This window comes from Oncorhynchus mykiss, unplaced genomic scaffold, assembly GCF_013265735.2.
Source record: "Oncorhynchus mykiss isolate Arlee unplaced genomic scaffold, USDA_OmykA_1.1 un_scaffold_626, whole genome shotgun sequence".
Lineage (NCBI taxonomy): Eukaryota > Metazoa > Chordata > Actinopteri > Salmoniformes > Salmonidae > Oncorhynchus > Oncorhynchus mykiss.
In genome coordinates this window covers 21,869-36,481 of record NW_023494073.1, presented here as the reverse complement: position 1 = coordinate 36,481, position 14,613 = coordinate 21,869, and the positions used below count along the sequence as shown (strand labels likewise).

General features: G+C 40.9%; 12 non-coding genes across 12 annotated transcripts; all 12 read left to right on the top strand.

Annotated features, from left to right (window-relative positions):
• Window positions 1–2,505: 2,505 nt before the first annotated feature.
• Window positions 2,506–2,588, top strand: trnal-cag. The gene has a single exon. It is a non-coding gene; the product is annotated as a tRNA-Leu (tRNA).
• A 1,743-nt stretch (window positions 2,589–4,331) lies between these two features.
• Window positions 4,332–4,414, top strand: trnal-cag. Its single transcript has one exon. It is a non-coding gene; the product is annotated as a tRNA-Leu (tRNA).
• Window positions 4,415–6,156: 1,742 nt separating this feature from the next.
• Window positions 6,157–6,240, top strand: trnal-cag. Its single transcript has one exon. It is a non-coding gene; the product is annotated as a tRNA-Leu (tRNA).
• Window positions 6,241–6,546: 306 nt separating this feature from the next.
• Window positions 6,547–6,628, top strand: trnaf-aaa. Its single transcript has one exon. It is a non-coding gene; the product is annotated as a tRNA-Phe (tRNA).
• A 1,357-nt stretch (window positions 6,629–7,985) lies between these two features.
• Window positions 7,986–8,068, top strand: trnal-cag. Its single transcript has one exon. It is a non-coding gene; the product is annotated as a tRNA-Leu (tRNA).
• Window positions 8,069–8,375: 307 nt separating this feature from the next.
• Window positions 8,376–8,456, top strand: trnaf-aaa. The gene has a single exon. It is a non-coding gene; the product is annotated as a tRNA-Phe (tRNA).
• A 1,352-nt stretch (window positions 8,457–9,808) lies between these two features.
• trnal-cag lies at window positions 9,809–9,891 on the top strand. Its single transcript has one exon. It is a non-coding gene; the product is annotated as a tRNA-Leu (tRNA).
• A 306-nt stretch (window positions 9,892–10,197) lies between these two features.
• On the top strand, window positions 10,198–10,279 carry trnas-aga. The gene has a single exon. It is a non-coding gene; the product is annotated as a tRNA-Ser (tRNA).
• A 1,348-nt stretch (window positions 10,280–11,627) lies between these two features.
• Window positions 11,628–11,710, top strand: trnal-cag. The gene has a single exon. It is a non-coding gene; the product is annotated as a tRNA-Leu (tRNA).
• A 306-nt stretch (window positions 11,711–12,016) lies between these two features.
• Window positions 12,017–12,098, top strand: trnas-aga. Its single transcript has one exon. It is a non-coding gene; the product is annotated as a tRNA-Ser (tRNA).
• Window positions 12,099–13,447: 1,349 nt separating this feature from the next.
• On the top strand, window positions 13,448–13,530 carry trnal-cag. Its single transcript has one exon. It is a non-coding gene; the product is annotated as a tRNA-Leu (tRNA).
• Window positions 13,531–13,835: 305 nt separating this feature from the next.
• trnas-aga lies at window positions 13,836–13,917 on the top strand. The gene has a single exon. It is a non-coding gene; the product is annotated as a tRNA-Ser (tRNA).
• The last annotated feature ends 696 nt before the right edge of the window (window positions 13,918–14,613 follow it).

Sequence of the window (14,613 nt, the reverse complement as noted above, 5' to 3'; positions counted from 1 at the left end):
ATGACACCTAGTTAATATGAGTAGTGAATAACTATCGTATTTTTAATATTCTGCAAAAACAGCTAGTTGATGAGAGGCTGAAAGAGAATTGCAAGAATCGCGCAATTTCACAGGCGGGCCCCAAACAGGCAAATAACAAAAATAATCTTGGAACGCAGAACTCGTCGGTCGTTGTCAGTGGATTGTATTGGCGGGAAGACCAAAAATATCGTCTGCAGGGTAATCAAAGTCGCCGCATCTAATGTCAAGTCACAGGTGAGCTGCCTTGTTAAACCCTAAAAATAAATAATAACACGATTGCGTTGAAATGACTCATTAAGCCATTTGTAAGGATTTCCCCAATGTGGACCTGTTGTCACTCTTACCCTGATGGTTGCTGATATTTCCAGACACTTTTTCAGTCTTATCTGAGGAATTGTATCATTTATATCAGAATGGCCATATTCTGATGCCAGTTTAGCGCTCATTCAATGACGATTTACTACTCTTTCCTATTGAAGGCCATATTGAGGTTAAATCAATGACTGGACTTTTTAATTTATAAAAACAAATGACTATTGAAAGTGCAAGTCAGTATCGTGCATAGTTGTTCTGGTCTCTGTGGTGATTTTAGAGCGTTGTTCATATTTCTACTTTTACCGCATACACTTTAACCCGATACCCAGTGACTGTGCTGTAGTCAGGATGGCCGAGCGGTCGAAGGCGCTGCGTTCAGGTCGCAGTCTCCCATGGAGGCGTGGGTTCACATCCCACTTCTGACAGTTTTTTAGTGCCTCTCAGGAGTCATGCTGCTCAGCAGTAATAATAAGAATGATGAAATAACAACTTCACACAGTGAAATAACAATTCATAATAAACACTCTCAAATGCAGACCTACTGGAGCTGAGCAAAGATCAAGGTTAAATAAGAAAACAGATGGACTTAATAACAAATGAATGAGGGGAACATTTTGTGTTATTGCATTATAATGAGTTACTGCATTATCTTTCAGTTGTTAAATTTCACTTTCTGTAGGCTATGCCTGTTTGCCCATTCACTCCTAACAAGCCTGTTTCCTTCTGTCAATGTTGTCGTGGCCGAGTGGTTAAGGTGATGGACTAGAAATCCATTAGGATCTTCCTGTGTAGGTTCAAATCCTGCCTACAAAGAAAATGCAGTTTTTTGACCCCTCCGGAGGTTGAGGTTTAGTCGTGTTTCTTATACCAATCGCATCCTCTCAGATCTCCGCAAGTACATAGGGATTAGTTGTCCATTTGGGGTAGGACTGCAGGCCATCTATCCCACTTCACACCTTTACACACCTGGTTATCCAGCCTTCTAGCTCTATAGGCCACAGTTGCATAGGTTACAGGTTTGTAGTCAAGCCACAGATTTCAGGTGAGATCCCATGATACACTCAACAATACAACAACACGATTCTCATGAATAACCATTAAGCCATTTGCTAAGATTACCCCATTTTGACATGTGGAAACCTGTTGTCACTCTTACCCTGACGGGAAGCTCCAGACACTTTTTTGGTCCTATCTGAGGCATTTTTAAATTCATGTCAAATTGGCCATATTCTGAAGACACTCTTATAGTCTGCAGGGTAATCGAACTGGCCACATCTAAAGTCAAGCCACAGGTAACAGGTGAGAAACCTTGTTAAACCCTAAAAGAAAAAGAAAAAACTTGATTGCATTGAAAATAACCATTAAGTCATTCAGGTCGCAGACTCCCCTATAGGCATGGTTTGAAACCCCCTCCTGACAACTTTTTAGCGCCTGCATGTCATGCACCTTTGTAAAATCCAGTTGAAAAATAAATGACTTAAGGTAACGTAAATGACACCTAGTTAATATGAGTAGTGAATAACTATCGTATTTTTAATATTCTGCAAAAACAGCTAGTTGATGAGAGGCTGAAAGAGAATTGCAAGAATCGCGCAATTTCACAGGTTGGCCCCAAACAGGCAAATAACAAAAATAACCTCGGAACGCAGAACTCGTCGGTCGTTGTCAGTGGATTGTATTGGCGGGAAGAACAAAAATATTGTCTGCAGGGTAATCGAAGTCGCCGCATCTAATGTCAAGTCACAGGTCAGCTGCCTTGTTAAACCCTAAAAATAAATAATAACACGATTGCGTTGAAATGACCCATTAAGCCATTTGTAAGGATTTCCCCCATGTGGACCTGTTGTCACTCTTACCCTGATGGTTGCTGATATTTCCAGACACTTTTTCAGTCTTATCTGAGGAATTTTATCATTTATATCAGAATGGCCATATTCTGATGCCAGTTTAGCGCTCATTCAATGGCGATTTACTACTCTTTCCCATTGAAGGCCATATTGAGGTTAAATCAATGACTGGACTTTTTAATTTATAAAAACAAATGACTATTGAAAGTGCAAGTCAGTATCGTGCATAGTTGTTCTGGTCTCTGTGGTGATTTTAGAGCGTTGTTCATATTTCTACTTTTACCGCATACACTTTAACCCGATACCCAGTTACTGTGCTGTAGTCAGGATGGCCGAGCGGTCTAAGGCGCTGCGTTCAGGTCGCAGTCTCCCATGGAGGCGTGGGTTCAAATCCCACTTCTGACAGTTTTTTAGTGCCTCTCAGGAGTCATGCTGCTCAGCAGTAATAATAAGAATGATGAAATAACAACTTCACACAGTGAAATAACAATTCATAATAAACACTCTCAAATGCAGACCTACTGGAGCTGAGCAAAGATCAAGGTTAAATAAGAAAACAGCTGGACTTAATAACAAATGAATGAGGGGAACATTTTGTGTTATTGCATTATAATGAGTTACTGCATTATCTTTCAGTTGTTAAATTTCACTTTCTGTAGGCTATGCCTGTTGGCCCATTCACTCCTAACAAGCCTGTTTCCTTCTGTCAATGTTGTCGTGGCCGAGTGGTTAAGGTGATGGACTAGAAATCCATTAGGATCTTCCTGTGTAGGTTCAAATCCTGCCTACAAAGAAAATGCATTTTTTTGACCCCTCCGGAGGTTGAGGTTTAGTCGTGTTTCTTATACCAATCGCATCCTCTCAGATCTCCGCAAGTACATAGGGATTAGTTGTCCATTTGGGGTAGGACTGCAGGCCATCTATCCCACTTCACACCTTTACACACCTGGTTATCCAGCCTTCTAGCTCTATAGGCCACAGTTGCATAGGTTACAGGTTTGTAGTCAAGCCACAGATTTCAGGTGAGATCCCATGATACACTCAACAATACAACAACACGATTCTCATGAATAACCATTAAGCCATTTGCTAAGATTACCCCATTTTGACATGTGGAAACCTGTTGTCACTCTTACCCTGACGGGAAGCTCCAGACACTTTTTTGGTCCTATCTGAGGCATTTTTAAATTCATGTCAAATTGGCCATATTCTGAAGACACTCTTATAGTCTGCAGGGTAATCGAACTGGCCACATCTAAAGTCAAGCCACAGGTAACAGGTGAGAAACCTTGTTAAACCCTAAAAGAAAAAGAAAAAACTTGATTGCATTGAAAATAACCATTAAGTCATTCAGGTCACAGCTCCCCTATAGGCATGGTTTGAAACCCCCTCCTGACAACTTTTTAGCGCCTGCATGTCATGCACCTTTGTAAAATCCAGTTGAAAAATAAATGACTTAAGGTAAAGTAAATGACACCTAGTTAATATGAGTAGTGAATAACTATCGTATTTTTAATATTCTGCAAAAACAGCTAGTTGATGAGAGGCTGAAAGAGAATTGCAAGAATCGCGCAATTTCACAGGCGGGCCCCAAACAGGCAAATAACAAAAATAATCTCGGAACGCAGAACTCGTCGGTCGTTGTCAGTGGATTGTATTGGCGGGAAGAACAAAAATATCGTCTGCAGGGTAATCGAAGTCGCCGCATCTAATGTCAAGTCACAGGTGAGCTGCCTTGTTAAACCCTAAAAATAAATAATAACACGATTGCGTTGAAATGACCCATTAAGCCATTTGTAAGGATTTCCCCCATGTGGACCTGTTGTCACTCTTACCCTGATGGTTGCTGATATTTCCAGACACTTTTTCAGTCTTATCTGAGGAATTTTATCATTAATATCAGAATGGCCATATTCTGATGCCAGTTTAGCGCTCATTCAATGACGATTTACTACTCTTTCCCATTGAAGGCCATATTGAGGTTAAATCAATGACTGGACTTTTTAATTTATAAAAACAAATGACTATTGAAAGTGCAAGTCAGTATCGTGCATAGTTGTTCTGGTCTCTGTGGTGATTTTAGAGCGTTGTTCATATTTCTACTTTTACCGCATACACTTTAACCCGATACCCAGTTACTGTGCTGTAGTCAGGATGGCCGAGCGGTCTAAGGCGCTGCGTTCAGGTCGCAGTCTCCTATGGAGGCGTGGGTTCAAATCCCACTTCTGACAGTTTTTTAGTGCCTCTCAGGAGTCATGCTGCTCAGCAGTAATAATAAGAATGATGAAATAACAACTTCACACAGTGAAATAGCAATTCATAATAAACACTCTCAAATGCAGACCTTCTGGAGCTGAGCAAAGATCAAGGTTAAATAAGAAAACAGCTGGACTTAATAACAAATGAATGAGGGGAACATTTTGTGTTATTGCATTATAATGAGTTACTGCATTATCTTTCAGTTGTTAAATTTCACTTTCTGTAGGCTATGCCTGTTGGCCCATTCACTCCTAACAAGCCTGTTTCCTTCTGTCAATGTTGTAGTGGCCGAGTGGTTAAGGTGATGGACTAGAAATCCATTAGGATCTTCCTGTGTAGGTTCAAGTCCTGCCTACAAAGAAAATGCATTTTTTTGACCCCTCCGGAGGTTGAGGTTTAGTCGTGTTTCTTATACCAATCGCATCCTCTCAGATCTCCGCAAGTACATAGGGATTAGTTGTCCATTTGGGGTAGGACTGCAGGCCATCTATCCCACTTCACACCTTTACACACCTGGTTATCCAGCCTTCTAGCTCTATAGGCCACAGTTGCATAGGTTACAGGTTTGTAGTCAAGCCACAGATTTCAGGTGAGATCCCATGATACACTCAACAATACAACAACACGATTCTCATGAATAACCATTAAGCCATTTGCTAAGATTACCCCATTTTGACATGTGGAAACCTGTTGTCACTCTTACCCTGACGGGAAGCTCCAGACACTTTTTTGGTCCTATCTGAGGCATTTTTAAATTCATGTCAAATTGGCCATATTCTGAAGACACTCTTATAGTCTGCAGGGTAATCGAACTGGCCACATCTAAAGTCAAGCCACAGGTAACAGGTGAGAAACCTTGTTAAACCCTAAAAGAAAAAGAAAAAACTTGATTGCATTGAAAATAACCATTAAGTCATTCAGGTCACAGCTCCCCTATAGGCATGGTTTGAAACCCCCTCCTGACAACTTTTTAGCGCCTGCATGTCATGCACCTTTGTAAAATCCAGTTGAAAAATAATGACTTAAGGTAAAGTAAATGACACCTAGTTAATATGAGTAGTGAATAACTATCGTATTTTTAATATTCTGCAAAAACAGCTAGTTGATGAGAGGCTGAAAGAGAATTGCAAGAATCGCGCAATTTCACAGGCGGGCCCCAAACAGGCAAATAACAAAAATAATCTCGGAACGCAGAACTCGTCGGTCGTTGTCAGTGGATTGTATTGGCGGGAAGAACAAAAATATCGTCTGCAGGGTAATCGAAGTCGCCGCATCTAATGTCAAGTCACAGGTGAGCTGCCTTGTTAAACCCTAAAAATAAATAATAACACGATTGCGTTGAAATGACCCATTAAGCCATTTGTAAGGATTTCCCCCATGTGGACCTGTTGTCACTCTTACCCTGATGGTTGCTGATATTTCCAGACACTTTTTCAGTCTTATCTGAGGAATTTTATCATTTATATCAGAATGGCCATATTCTGATGCCAGTTTAGCGCTCATTCAATGACGATTTACTACTCTTTCCCATTGAAGGCCATATTGAGGTTAAATCAATGACTGGACTTTTTAATTTATAAAAACAAATGACTATTGAAAGTGCAAGTCAGTATCGTGCATAGTTGTTCTGGTCTCTGTGGTGATTTTAGAGCGTTGTTCATATTTCTACTTTTACCGCATACACTTTAACCCGATACCCAGTTACTGTGCTGTAGTCAGGATGGCCGAGCGGTCTAAGGCGCTGCGTTCAGGTCGCAGTCTCCCATGGAGGGCGTGGGTTCAAATCCCACTTCTGACAGTTTTTTTAGTGCCTCTCAGGAGTCATGCTGCTCAGCAGTAATAATAAGAATGATGAAATAACAACTTCACACAGTGAAATAGCAATTCATAATAAACACTCTCAATGCAGACCTTCTGGAGCTGAGCAAAGATCAAGGTTAAATAAGAAAACAGCTGGACTTAATAACAAATGAATGAGGGGAACATTTTGTGTTATTGCATTATAATGAGTTACTGCATTATCTTTCAGTTGTTAAATTTCACTTTCTGTAGGCTATGCCTGTTGGCCCATTCACTCCTAACAAGCCTGTTTTCTTCTGTCAACGTTGTCGTGGCAGAGTGGTTAAGGCGATGGACTAAAAATCCATTAGGATCTTCCTGCGCAGGTTCAAATCCTGCCGACAACGAAAATGCATTTTTTTGACCCCTCCGGAGGTTGAAGTTTTAGTCGTGTTTCTTATACCAATCGCATCCTCTCAGATCTCCGCAAGTACATAGGGATTAGTTGTCCATTTGGGATAGGACTGCAGGCCATCTATCCCACTTCACACCTTTACACACCTGGTTATCCAGCCTTCTAGCTCTATAGGCCACAGTAGCATAGGTTACAGGTTTGTAGTCAAGCCACAGATTTCAGGAGAGATCCCATGATACACTCAACAATACAACAACACGATTCTCATGAATAACCATGAAGCCATTTGCTAAGATTTCCCCCATTTGACATGTGGAAACCTGTTGTCACTCTTACCCTGACGGAAGCTCCAGACACTTTTTTGGTCCTATCTGAGGCATTTTTAAATTCATGTCAAATTGGCCATATTCTGAAGACACTCTTATAGTCTGCAGGGTAATCGAACTGGCCACATCTAAAGTCAAGCCACAGGTAACAGGTGAGAAACCTTGTTAAACCCTAAAAGAAAAAGAAAAAACTTGATTGCATTGACAATAACCATTAAGTCATTCAGGTCGCAGACTCCCCTATAGGCATGGTTTGAAACCCCCTCCTGACAATTTTTTAGCGCCTGCATGTCATGCACCTTTGTAAAATCCAGTTGAAAAATAAATGACTTAAGTAACGTAAATGACACCTAGTTAATATGAGTAGTGAATAACTATCATATTTTTAATATTCTGCAAAAAACAGCTAGTTGATGAGAGGCTGAAAGAGAATTGCAAGAATCGCGCAATTTCACAGGCGGGCCCCAAACAGGCAAATAACAAAAATAATCTCGGAACGCAGAACTCGTCGGTCGTTGTGAGTGGATTGTATTGGCGGGAAGAACAAAAATATCGTCTGCAGGGTAATCGAAGTCGCCACATCTAATGTCAAGTCACAGGTGAGCTGCCTTGTTAAACCCTAAAAATAAATAATAACACGATTGTGTTGAAATGACCCATTAAGACATTTGTAAGGATTTCCCCCATGTGGACCTGTTGTCACTCTTACCCTGATGGTTGCTGATATTTCCAGACACTTTTTCAGTCTTATCTGAGGAATTTTATCATTTATATCAGAATGGCCATATTCTGATGCCAGTTTAGCGCTCATTCAATGGCGATTTACTACTCTTTCCCATTGAAGGCCATATTGAGGTTAAATCAATGACTGGACTTTTTAATTTATAAAAACAAATGACTATTGAAAGTGCAAGTCAGTATCGTGCATAGTTGTTCTTGGTCTCTGTGGTGATTTTAGAGCGTTGTTCATATTTCTACTTTTACCGCATACACTTTAACCCGATACCCAGTTACTGTGCTGTAGTCAGGATGGCCGAGCGGTCTAAGGCGCTGCGTTCAGGTCGCAGTCTCCCATGGAGGCGTGGGTTCAAATCCCACTTCTGACAGTTTTTTAGTGCCTCTCAGGAGTCATGCTGCTCAGCAGTAATAATAAGAATGATGAAATAACAACTTCACACAGTGAAATAGCAATTCATAATAAACACTCTCAAATGCAGACCTTCTGGAGCTGAGCAAAGATCAAGGTTAAATAAGAAAACAGCTGGACTTAATAACAAATGAATGAGGGGAACATTTTGTGTTATTGCATTATAATGAGTTACTGCATTATCTTTCAGTTGTTAAATTTCACTTTCTGTAGGCTATGCCTGTTGGCCCATTCACTCCTAACAAGCCTGTTTTTCTTCTGTCAACGTTGTCGTGCAGAGTGGTTAAGGCGATGGACTAAAAATCCATTAGGATCTTCCTGCGCAGGTTCAAATCCTGCCGACAACGAAAATGCATTTTTTTGACCCCTCCGGAGGTTGAAGTTTAGTCGTGTTTCTTATACCAATCGCATCCTCTCAGATCTCCGCAAGTACATAGGGATTAGTTGTCCATTTGGGATAGGACTGCAGGCCATCTATCCCACTTCACACCTTTACACACCTGGTTATCCAGCCTTCTAGCTCTATAGGCCACAGTAGCATAGGTTACAGGTTTGTAGTCAAGCCACAGATTTCAGGAGAGATCCCATGATACACTCAACAATACAACAACACGATTCTCATGAATAACCATGAAGCCATTTGCTAAGATTTCCCCCATTTGACATGTGGAAACCTGTTGTCACTCTTACCCTGACGGGAAGCTCCAGACACTTTTTTGGTCCTATCTGAGGCATTTTTAAATTCATGTCAAATTGGCCATATTCTGAAGACACTCTTATAGTCTGCAGGGTAATCGAACTGGCCACATCTAAAGTCAAGCCACAGGTAACAGGTGAGAAACCTTGTTAAACCCTAAAAGAAAAGAAAAAACTTGATTGCATTGAAAATAACCATTAAGTCATTCAGGTCGCAGACTCCCCTATAGGCATGGTTTGAAACCCCCTCCTGACAACTTTTTAGCGCCTGCATGTCATGCACCTTTGTAAAATCCAGTTGAAAAATAAATGACTTAAGGTAACGTAAATGACACCTAGTTAATATGAGTAGTGAATAACTATCGTATTTTAATATTCTGCAAAAACAGCTAGTTGATGAGAGGCTGAAAGAGAATTGCAAGAATCGCGCAATTTCACAGGCGGGCCCCAAACAGGCAAATAACAAAAATAATCTCGGAACGCAGAACTCGTCGGTCGTTGTCAGTGGATTGTATTGGCGGGAAGAACAAAAATATCGTCTGCAGGGTAATCGAAGTCGCCATCTAATGTCAAGTCACAGGTGAGCTGCCTTGTTAAACCCTAAAAAAAAATAATAACACGATTGCGTTGAAATGACCCATTAAGCCATTTGTAAGGATTTCCCCCATGTGGACCTGTTGTCACTCTTACCCTGATGGTTGCTGATATTTCCAGACACTTTTTCAGTCTTATCTGAGGAATTTTATCATTTATATCAGAATGGCCATATTCTGATGCCAGTTTAGCGCTCATTCAATGGCGATTTACTACTCTTTCCCATTGAAGGCCATATTGAGGTTAAATCAATGACTGGACTTTTTAATTTATAAAAACAAATGACTATTGAAAGTGCAAGTCAGTATCGTGCATAGTTGTTCTGGTCTCTGTGGTGATTTTAGAGCGTTGTTCATATTTCTACTTTTACCGCATACACTTTAACCCGATACCCAGTTACTGTGCTGTAGTCAGGATGGCCGAGCGGTCTAAGGCGCTGCGTTCAGGTCGCAGTCTCCCATGGAGGCGTGGGTTCAAATCCCACTTCTGACAGTTTTTTAGTGCCTCTCAGGAGTCATGCTGCTCAGCAGTAATAATAAGAATGATGAAATAACAACTTCACACAGTGAAATAACAATTCATAATAAACACTCTCAAATGCAGACCTTCTGGAGCTGAGCAAAGATCAAGGTTAAATAAGAAAACAGCTGGACTTAATAACAAATGAATGAGGGGAACATTTTGTGTTATTGCATTATAATGAGTTACTGCATTATCTTTCAGTTGTTAAATTTCACTTTCTGTAGGCTATGCCTGTTGGCCCATTCACTCCTAACAAGCCTGTTTTCTTCTGTCAACGTTGTCGTGGCCGAGTGGTTAAGGCGATGGACTAGAAATCCATTAGGATCTTCCTGCGCAGGTTCAAATCCTGCCGACAACGAAAATGCATTTTTTTGACCCTCCGGAGGTTGAAGTTTAGTCGTGTTTCTTATACCAATCGCATCCTCTCAGATCTCCGCAAGTACATAGGGATTATTTGTCCATTTGGGATAGGACTGCAGGCCATCTATCCCACTTCACACCTTTACACACCTGGTTATCCAGCCTTCTAGCTCTATAGGCCACAGTAGCATAGGTTACAGGTTTGTAGTCAAGCCACAGATTTCAGGTGAGATCCCATGATACACTCAACAATACAACAACACGATTCTCATGAATAACCATGAAGCCATTTGCTAAGATTTCCCCCATTTTGACATGTGGAAACCTGTTGTCACTCTTACCCTGACGGGAAGCTCCAGACACTTTTTTGGTCCTATCTGAGGCATTTTTAAATTCATGTCAAATTGGCCATATTCTGAAGACACTTTAGTCTGCAGGGTAATCGAACTGGCCACATCTAAAGTCAAGCCACAGGTAACAGGTGAGAAACCTTGTTAAACCCTAAAAGAAAAAGAAAAAACTTGATTGCATTGAAAATAACCATTAAGTCATTCAGGTCGCAGACTCCCCTATAGGCATGGTTTGAAACCCCCTCCTGACAATTTTTAGCGCCTGCATGTCATGCACCTTTGTAAAATCCAGTTGAAAAATAAATGACTTAAGGTAACGTAAATGACACCTAGTTAATATGAGTAGTGAATAACTATCGTATTTTTAATATTCTGCAAAAACAGCTAGTTGATGAGAGGCTGAAAGAGAATTGCAAGAATCGCGCAATTTCACAGGCGGGCCCCAAACAGGCAAATAACAAAAATAATCTCGGAACGCAGAACTCGTCGGTCGTTGTCAGTGGATTGTATTGGCGGGAAGAACAAAAATATCGTCTGCAGGGTAATCAAAGTCGCCGCATCTAATGTCAAGTCACAGGTGAGCTGCCTTGTTAAACCCTAAAAATAAATAATAACACGATTGCGTTGAAATGACCATTAAGCCATTTGTAAGGATTTCCCCCATGTGGACCTTGTCACTCTTACCCTGATGGTTGCTGATATTTCCAGACACTTTTTCAGTCTTATCTGAGGAATTTTATCATTTATATCAGAATGGCCATATTCTGATGCCAGTTTAGCGCTCATTCAATGGCGATTTACTACTCTTTCCCATTGAAGGCCATATTGAGGTTAAATCAATGACTGGACTTTTTAATTTATAAAAACAAATGACTATTGAAAGTGCAAGTCAGTATCGTGCATAGTTGTTCTGGTCTCTGTGGTGATTTTAGAGCGTTGTTCATATTTCTACTTTTACCGCATACACTTTAACCGATACCCAGTTACTGTGCTGTAGTCAGGATGGCCGAGCGGTCTAAGGCGCTGCGTTCAGGTCGCAGTCTCCCATGGAGGCGTGGGTTCAAATCCCACTTCTGACAGTTTTTTAGTGCCTCTCAGGAGTCATGCTGCTCAGCAGTAATAATAAGAATGATGAAATAACAACTTCACACAGTGAAATAACAATTCATAATAAACACTCTCAAATGCAGACCTTCTGGAGCTGAGCAAAGATCAAGGTTAAATAAGAAAACAGCTGGACTTAATAACAAATGAATGAGGGGAACATTTTGTGTTATTGCATTATAATGAGTTACTGCATTATCTTTCAGTTGTTAAATTTCACTTTCTGTAGGCTATGCCTGTTGGCCCATTCACTCCTAACAAGCCTGTTTTCTTCTGTCAACGTTGTCGTGGCCGAGTGGTTAAGGCGATGGACTAGAAATCCATTAGGATCTTCCTGCGCAGGTTCAAATCCTGCCGACAACGAAAATGCTTTTTTGACCCCTCCGGAGGTTGAAGTTTAGTCGTGTTTCTTATACCAATCGCATCCTCTCAGATCTCCGCAAGTACATAGGGATTAGTTGTCCATTTGGGATAGGACTGCAGGCCATCTATCCCACTTCACACCTTTACACACCTGGTTATCCAGCCTTCTAGCTCTATAGGCCACAGTAGCATAGGTTACAGGTTTGTAGTCAAGCCACAGATTTCAGGTGAGATCCCATGATACACTCAACAATACAACAACACGATTCTCATGAATAACCATGAAGCCATTTGCTAAGATTTCCCCCATTTTGACATGTGGAAACCTGTTGTCACTCTTACCCTGACGGGAAGCTCCAGACACTTTTTGGTCCTATCTGAGGCATTTTTAAATTCATGTCAAATTGGCCATATTCTGAAGACACTCTTAGTCTGCAGGGTAATCGAACTGGCCACATCTAAAGTCAAGCCACAGGTAACAGGTGAGAAACCTTGTTAAACCCTAAAAGAAAAAGAAAAAACTTGATTGCATTGAAAATAACCATTAAGTCATTCAGGTCGCAGACTCCCCTATAGGCATGGTTTGAAACCCCTCCTGACAATTTTTTAGCGCCTGCATGTCATGCACCTTTGTAAAATCCAGTTGAAAAATAAATGACTTAAGGTAACGTAAATGACACCTAGTTAATATGAGTAGTGAATAACTATCGTATTTTAATATTCTGCAAAAACAGCTAGTTGATGAGAGGCTGAAAGAGAATTGCAAGAATCGCGCAATTTCACAGGCGGGCCCCAAACAGGCAAATAACAAAAATAATCTCGGAACGCAGAACTCGTCGGTCGTTGTCAGTGGATTGTATTGGCGGGAAGAACAAAAATATCGTCTGCAGGGTAATCAAAGTCGCCGCATCTAATGTCAAGTCACAGGTGAGCTGCCTTGTTAAACCCTAAAAATAAATAATAACACGATTGCGTTGAAATGACCCATTAAGCCATTTGTAAGGATTCCCCCATGTGGACCTGTTGTCACTCTTACCCTGATGGTTGCTGATATTTCCAGACACTTTTTCAGTCTTATCTGAGGAATTTTATCATTTATATCAGAATGGCCATATTCTGATGCCAGTTTAGCGCTCATTCAATGACGATTTACTACTCTTTCCCATTGAAGGCCATATTGAGGTTAAATCAATGACTGGACTTTTTAATTTATAAAAACAAATGACTATTGAAAGTGCAAGTCAGTATCGTGCATAGTTGTTCTGGTCTCTGTGGTGATTTTAGAGCGTTGTTCATATTTCTACTTTTACCGCATACACTTTAAACCGATACCCAGTTACTGTGCTGTAGTCAGGATGGCCGAGCGGTCTAAGGCGCTGCGTTCAGGTCGCAGTCTCCCATGGAGGCGTGGGTTCAAATCCCACTTCTGACAGTTTTTTAGTGCCTCTCAGGAGTCATGCTGCTCAGCAGTAATAATAAGAATGATGAAATAACAACTTCACACAGTGAAATAACAATTCATAATAAACACTCTCAAATGCAGACCTTCTGGAGCTGAGCAAAGATCAAGGTTAAATAAGAAAACAGCTGGACTTAATAACAAATGAATGAGGGGAACATTTTGTGTTATTGCATTATAATGAGTTACTGCATTATCTTTCAGTTGTTAAATTTCACTTTCTGTAGGCTATGCCTGTTGGCCCATTCACTCCTAACAAGCTGTTTTCTTCTGTCAACGTTGTCGTGGCCGAGTGGTTAAGGCGATGGACTAGAAATCCATTAGGATCTTCCTGCGCAGGTTCAAATCCTGCCGACAACGAAAATGCATTTTTTTGACCCTCCGGAGGTTGAAGTTTAGTCGTGTTTCTTATACCAATCGCATCCTCTCAGATCTCCGCAAGTACATAGGGATTAGTTGTCCATTTGGGATAGGACTGCAGGCCATCTATCCCACTTCACACCTTTACACACCTGGTTATCCAGCCTTCTAGCTCTATAGGCCACAGTAGCATAGGTTACAGGTTTGTAGTCAAGCCACAGATTTCAGGTGAGATCCCATGATACACTCAACAATACAACAACACGATTCTCATGAATAACCATGAAGCCATTTGCTAAGATTTCCCCCATTTTGACATGTGGAAACCTGTTGTCACTCTTACCCTGACGGGAAGCTCCAGACACTTTTTTGGTCCTATCTGAGGCATTTTTAAATTCATGTCAAATTGGCCATATTCTGAAGACACTCTTATAGTCTGCAGGGTAATCGAACTGGCCACATCTAAAGTCAAGCCACAGGTAACAGGTGAGAAACCTTGTTAAACCCTAAAAGAAAAAGAAAAAACTTGATTGCATTGAAAATAACCATTAAGTCATTCAGGTCGCAGACTCCCCTATAGGCATGGTTTGAAACCCCCTCCTGACAACTTTTTAGCGCCTGCATGTCATGCACCTTTGTAAAATCCAGTTGAAAAATAAATGACTTAAGGTAACGTAAATGACACCTAGTTAATAT